Source organism: Anopheles stephensi, unplaced genomic scaffold (genome assembly GCF_013141755.1).
Source record: "Anopheles stephensi strain Indian unplaced genomic scaffold, UCI_ANSTEP_V1.0 ucontig209, whole genome shotgun sequence".
Classification (NCBI taxonomy): domain Eukaryota; kingdom Metazoa; phylum Arthropoda; class Insecta; order Diptera; family Culicidae; genus Anopheles; species Anopheles stephensi.
In genome coordinates, this window is record NW_023405135.1 from 27,501 (window position 1) to 34,375 (window position 6,875).

General features: G+C 60.0%; 1 non-coding gene across 1 annotated transcript in view; it reads right to left on the reverse strand.

Annotated features, from left to right (window-relative positions):
* Positions 1-96, reverse strand: part of LOC118515955 — a 158-nt gene extending 62 nt beyond the window's left edge. Inside the window, exon 1 of the ribosomal RNA XR_004907548.1 lies at positions 1-96. This exon is cut by the window's left edge and continues 62 nt beyond it. This is a non-coding gene — a ribosomal RNA (5.8S ribosomal RNA).
* Between the last annotated feature and the right edge of the window lie 6,779 nt (positions 97-6,875).

A 6,875-nucleotide genomic window follows, 5' to 3' on the forward strand; every position in this document is an offset into this window, starting at 1 on the left:
GTGTCGATGTTCATGTGTCCTGCAGTTCACATTCTGACGCGCATTTAGCTGCGGTCTTCATCGATCCATGAGCCGAGTGATCCCCTGCCTAGGGTTTAACGTACACACCGAACTAGTTGATGAATGGAACCGAAGTCCATCCATCCATTATACACATACCAACACACAACTCTGCTTCCCTAGTACCACACTGCAGGCGCCCACGGCCCCGACGGTTGCGGAGCCGAGCACGCCAAAGTGCGACTGTCGATCACCCCTTTGTGACACGACAATCAGTCAGTGTATAAGGTACCCGGTACTACCAAAGTGTGCATCTTTACTGACCTTCGCCGAGGCAGTGGTATGTGTATCCCTTTGAAAGAGTTGCTTTCGCTCAACTCTACCAAGTGTGCTACACCATCTTGTGGTTGTAGCGTGCGCGTCAGCATATTGTGCCGACGATGCGTTTGGCAACCTCACTCTCGGACTTGTTTGATGGGTAATGATATGTCCATTATACACAAACCAACACACAACTCTGGTTCCCTAGTACCACACTGCAGGCGCCCACGGCCCCGACGGTTGCGGAGCCGAGCACGCCAAAGTGCGACTGTCGATCACCCCTTTGTGACACGACAATCAGTCAGTGTATAAGGTACCCGGTACTGCCAAAGTGTGCGTCTTTACTGACCTGCGCCGAGTCAGTGGTATGTGTATCCCTTTGAAAGAGTTGCTTTCGCTCAACTCTACCAAGTGTGCTACACCATCTTGTGGTTGTAGCGTGCGCGTCAGCATGTGATGCCGACGATGCGTTTGGCAACCTCACTCCCGGACTTGTTTGATCGGTAATGATCCTTCCGCAGGTTCACCTACGGAAACCTTGTTACGACTTTTACTTCCTCTAAATCATCAAGTTCGGTCAACTTCGGCCGTGCCAACTGCAGCTCACGAAGGAACCGCGGAAGGTATGCCTCCAGAGACCTCACTAAATAATCCATCGGTAGTAGCGACGGGCGGTGTGTACAAAGGGCAGGGACGTAATCAGCGCTAGCTAATGACTAGCACTTACTAGAAATTCCAGGTTCATGGGGACCGTTGCAGTCCCCAATCCCAACTAAATGAGCATTTGGGTGATTTCCCGTTCCTCTCGGAATGGGGGCGCCTATTGGCGAGAACACGCTGCTGCCCACATTGTAGCACGCGTGCAGCCCAGAACATCTAAGGGCATCACGGACCTGTTATCGCTCACTCTCACCTTGCTAAACACAAGTTGTCCCGCTAAGCAGGGCAAACTAGTGCGACGACCGCCCGCGAAGGCGCCGCCGCCCCGTAACGTCAGGTGCGCCCGGAGGCACACTGCTGACAGCGTTCTAGTTAGCTTGTTTGAGTCGCGTTCGTTATCGGAATTAACCAGACAAATCATTCCACGAACTAAGAACGGCCATGCACCACTACCCTTAAATTTGAGAAAGAGCTCTTAATCTGTCTTACCTCGATAAGTTCGGACCTGGTAAGTTTTCCCGTGTTGAGTCAAATTAAGCCGCAAGCTCCACTTCTTTTTTTTTTTTTAAATTGCATTCGTTTATTCATTTAAATTTATAAATGTTTTGCCGCGTTACTTATTTATAAACAATAAACGATACAGAAACACGCATGAACAATTATAAAACGAATAAACCTCTCCATTGCCGGCGGCCTTCCCGACGGAGGCGTAGCCACCGGCTGCAATGGCGTCCCTGACTACATTTAGTAAGGGCACGCGCCCCGCCTAGCTATTCGTAAACGCAACATTAAAAATGAAGGACTTACGTTTACACACCTAACATTAACGAAGCGGGCGTGCCCGCGGTTCGTCGAGTCTCCATTTTTCCTAATACTAACGATGAGTATGTACGCACACACACATGCACACACATAATCACGCTAACACTTTGACGCTTACGGTGGGACAGAACAAACATCCGCACAAAACGTAAACGAACAAGACGGACCTAACTCTCACCGTGCACGCGCACGCTCTCTCTCCCACTGCTGGTCGGGTACGAACATCCGCACAAAGCGGACGACGCAAAATGCCGAACGTACCCGAACCGAGCGCACGCGCGCTCTCTCTCGCCCGACTGTGCTAGAACGAACGACCGCACAAAGCGGAGACGGCAAAATGCCGGTCTCGCCCGGTCGTGTTTTCGCACGCTCGCTGACTGGCCGATCGTTTCGGCCGTAACCGCTCCCACTCAACGCGTAGACGTGTTGGTGGTCGCGATGGCGGCTTCTACGTCGGCCGACATTAAGCCGCGATGGCGATCCTGTCGCTCGTGGCGGCGTTGGCGTTCTCGCGCGCGCCTGTTGGCCCGTCGTCGGGCTAGCTCCTCCTCCGTCGGCGGTGCTCTACTTCGGCGAGTTCGGCCCGAACGCAATGGCGGCAATGTACCCGCGCGTAATTGGGCACGGTATTCCCGCTGCCGTTGGTTCCGCCTTAGCCGACGACGAAGTAACACTTCGGCCGATGGCGGAACCCGTTCGGGCCGAACTGGGCGTTGACTCTCCTGCTGCTGATTGGACGGGTGCTGTTGTTGGTCCATGTCCATCTCCCCGATGGCGGATGTCTGCCGTTGCCGGCGTCTTCGCCGTTGGCCAGCGTTTCTGGCTTCACGGCGGACCTGTTGCCGAACGCGTTCCGCCAGCTCATTGGCGGAAACGATCCCGCCAGCGATGGCCGCGTTTTCGGCAACCTGCTGCTCCAGCCACCTTTGTTGTAGGAAGCTGCAGATCCGCCGTGCTGCCGTGGCCGTTCGCTGCCAAGCCTCCGGGCTCGACAGCAGAAAACGCTCCAGCTCATCGGGGGAAATGACGACGCCGTCCGCGTCCGTCAGGAACTGCACTCTTATGTCGGCGAACCTCGGACAGTGGAACACCACGTGCTCTGCCGACTCCACGGTGTTGTCGGCGCAGAAGGGGCAGGTCGGGGCAGAGGTGAAACCCATAGCATGTAGGTACTCCCGGAAGAAGCCATGTCCGGAGAGTACCTGGCTAAGGAAGAAATCAACCTCGCCGTGCTTCCTACCTACCCAGCCGGCAATATCCGGCAGCACGCGGTGAGCCCATCGTAGGAACCTGCTCGCGGTCGGATGAGCGGCATCCTGGTCCCACGATGTCTGCCACTGCCTGATGGTCGCCGAGTGCTCCAGCCGCTTGATGACCTCCTTGTCTATCAGCACCCGCCTCTGCAACGCCCGTTGGTGCCTGGTATAGCACCGCGCGATCTCGTCCACCTGCAGGTGTAGCGGGACCAGTCCAGCCAGCACTACCGCCGTGTCGTAGCCGACGGTACGGAAGGTCCTGGCGACACCTTTCGCCAAAGGTCGCTGCAGCTGCTCCAGTTTCCGCCTGCACCACTGGAACTTCACCGCCTCCGCCCAGATGGGTGCCGCGTATCGCACAACCGAGTCCGCCACTGCTGCCAGCAGCCGACGTTTAGCCATCCTCGGTCCGGCGTGGTTGGACATCACGCCGGTGGCCAGCTTCACCACACGGAGTGCCTTTGCGGTGGCCTTCTCGACGTGTGGCTTCCACGAGAGGTGGTCGTGAAGCATGACCCCGAGGTAGCGTATCGCCGGCTTCGAGCGGACCTCGACGCCGTTGATCACTACGGGCACCGCTGGATGGCCCCGACGCAGACTGGAGATGAGGACGATCTCCGTCTTTTCCGGGGCCAGCTGCAACCGATGTTGCTCCATCCAGGCGGAAATCGCTGCCACAGCTTCCTCTGCTACACCTGCCGCCTCCTCCGGTGTACACCCCTTGGCGAGTACTGCCAGGTCGTCCGCAAAGCCGATGACGGATGCACCTTCCGGCAGCTGCACTCCGAACACGCCGTCGTACAGGATATTCCACAGGGTGGGGCCCAGAATGGACCCCTGCGGAACACCTGCCGTTACTCGGCGTGTTACCGGACCGGAGCTGGTATCATACGTCAGCTCACGGTCGGAGAAGTACTCCTGCAGGATGCTGCGCAGTCCTGAGGGCACTCCTTTGGTCTGCAGCGCCAGTGCTATGGCCTGCCAGTCTGCGGAATTGAAGGCGTTACGGACGTCCAGAGCAACGACAAGCAGGCAGCGCTTGTCGCGTCTATTCGTTCGCCCGAAACTCATCGCAGATCTGGCAGCCTCCATCACCAGCCCAACCGCCTGAAGTGTCGACCGACCACGCCGAAAGCCGAACTGGTATTCGGAGAGGAGCGGCTCCGTCGGCATCTCGATGTGGTCGTTCAGGCGGTTCAGCAGTACTCGCTCGTACACCTTGCCGGGCGTGTCCAGCAACATCACCGGTCTCACCGATGACGGCTCGCCCGGGGGTTTTCCCGGTTTGGGAAGCAGCACCAGCTTCGCCTTCCTCCATTGCCGCGGGAAGCGGCCAGCATCCATCTGCTCCTGGAGGAGCCTCGCGAACGTCGTCGGATGCGCCCGGATGGCAGCCGAAAGGGCAGCGTTCGGCAGTCCATCCAGACCGGGCGCCTTCCGAGGGTTCAGGCCAGCTGCGATGTCGAGCAACTCCTGCTCCGTCACTGGCCTGATGTCGACGCCGTCCGATTCGATGGTAGGCCAGGCAACAGGGGGGTGGTTCGGGCACAGCGCGTCCACAATGCGCTGCAGAACGGCCGGATCGCGTTCTTGTGCGACGCGGCTCCCTCCGAGCCGTCGCAGGAGCTCCCCCTGCCACCTACCCGTCTCATCATCCTCCAGGTGTTGCAGAAACTCATTGTAACGGTCCCGCTTGCTAGCCCGGATCTCAGCTGTCAGCAGCTGGCGGGCCTCCTGGTGCCGTGCAGAAGCTGTTCTGCGGGCTGCCGTGTCGCTAGTCGGTACCCTGCTGTACCGTTCCCAAGCCAGGCGGCAGTTCTCCCGTAGCCGGCCGATTTCTGGTGTCCACCAGTACGCCGGACGTCCTGTGTGGCCGACTGACGGGGAAACCTCCGCCATGATCTCGCTGCACGCCCGGCTCAGGGTTCGGGTCAGGCCCTCAGGGTCCGTGGCCTCCTCCACGAAGTTGGCTGCCCGCAACGCGATGTCGAACAGCTCCCGGCTAAACTCCTTTGCCCGCCAGCGTCTGCCCGCTGCTCTCACTGCTGGTGCTGCTTCTGCTCCCGTAGAGTTGCGGCTCGTTGCCGCCGGCCTTTCCCCCACCTCGAAGCGGATGTACCGGTGGTCGCTGAATGAGTAAGTTCCCAGCATCCTCCATTGCCTGTCGGGGTCCCCGACGAGGTCCTGCCTGCTGATGGAAGTACTGGCGAAGGCGACGTCCACAATGCTCGGGCGAGCGACGCCGTTCCCGAGGAAGGTGGCTTCCCTCCCCAGGTTCAGGACGTCGAGCCCGAGACCCTCCGCCAGCTGTAGCAGTTCCTCGCCCTTCGCGTTGGTCCTGCTGCTGCCCCAGGCGCTATGCCAGGCGTTGAAGTCGCCGGCAAGCAACACTCGGGGGCGTCCTGAGGCGAGCACCTCAATGCGTTGCAGCATCTCGACAAACTGGGGAACCCCGATGCTTGGCGACGCGTAACACGCTATGATCGTGACGCCTGCCACGTCCGCCGCCACGATGCCGGGAAAACTCGAGCTCCAGATCCGCTGAACCGGGTGGGAGTATCCGCTCGCGACAATGGCCACCAGCCTGTCGCGGTCCACCACCCAGTTTGCGTTCCCGTCCGGAACCGAACTCAGCTCGCACACCACCATAACGTCCACCCGCTCCGTCCGCATTGTGTGGAGAGCCAGGTCCTGCGCACTCCGACTCCTGTTGGTGTTAACCTGCAGGACCTGGAGGTGGCTCCCCACAGACATGCTTAGCGGCGGGGGGGAAGGTTAGCTCCCCTGCAGCCGTGCGCTGCAATTCGATGTGGTCCTCCACACCGAATGCAGCTAACCGCACTGCTGCAGCTGGCCGCCCGATGGCCAGGAGCTCCGCATCTGATGCAGCAGTTGCTGCGATCGGGCCCGACGCAGTCCGCTGCCATGTGGCCCCTTTCCAGGCACCGGAAGCAACGGCGCTTTGCCGCCTCCAGCCTGGGGGCCTCCTCCAGCCGACACGAGGAGTAGTCTATAATAAGGCGATCTTTTTGGAGCAGGGCTTCCGCTTCCACTCGCGGTAGCCGCACGCGGGCCCGCTTTGTGGCATCTGCCCGCTCCCAGATGCGAAGCGAGGCCACCGCTGGCTCCTTGGCGAGTGCCGCCTTCAACGCCTCCCTGATCGTCTCCTCCTCCGTGAGGTTGTCGACGTTTTTCAGACACAACCTCCGCCATCTCCGTCAGGACCCTGGCGGATCCCAGCTCTCCCAGCGTGGACTGAATGCGGCTGCACAGCGCCGCCGAGTCCATGTCCCGTGCCAGCTCCATCCGAAGGTTCCCCTTCGGTGTCCGCTTGCCGATACGGATGCAGTGCTGGACATCCTCCAGGGCCGGGCTCGTCCGGATGGGTCGGTACATCTCGGCGAAGGAGACCCCCGGTGCTGGGACCACCAGAATGGCGTCTGGTCGTCGCCTTTTCGTCCGCCGGTTTGCCTGTGCGGGGCGTTGGCTCTTGGTTGCTGGTTGCGGCCGCTGCCGCTGCTGAGGTGCAGCTGAAGGCTGGGCCTTTTGCCGCTTCCCCACAACCTGCCAACCACCTACCAGGGCGTCACGGTAGGATTGCTGCTGCTGCCGCCTGGTTTCCGATGCCGGAAAGTCGTACGGCTGTTGCAGGGGCTGGGACCGCTGCCCGTGCCCGCTCCTCGCCCTCATCTGCTTCTCTTCCTCCTGGATCTCACGGCGCAGCTGCTCCTGCAGTTCCAGCATGCGATGCTGGGCAGGACCCTGCGACTGGCGTGCCTCGGCTCTCTCCCTCTGCTGAGAGCGCCTGAGTGTCCT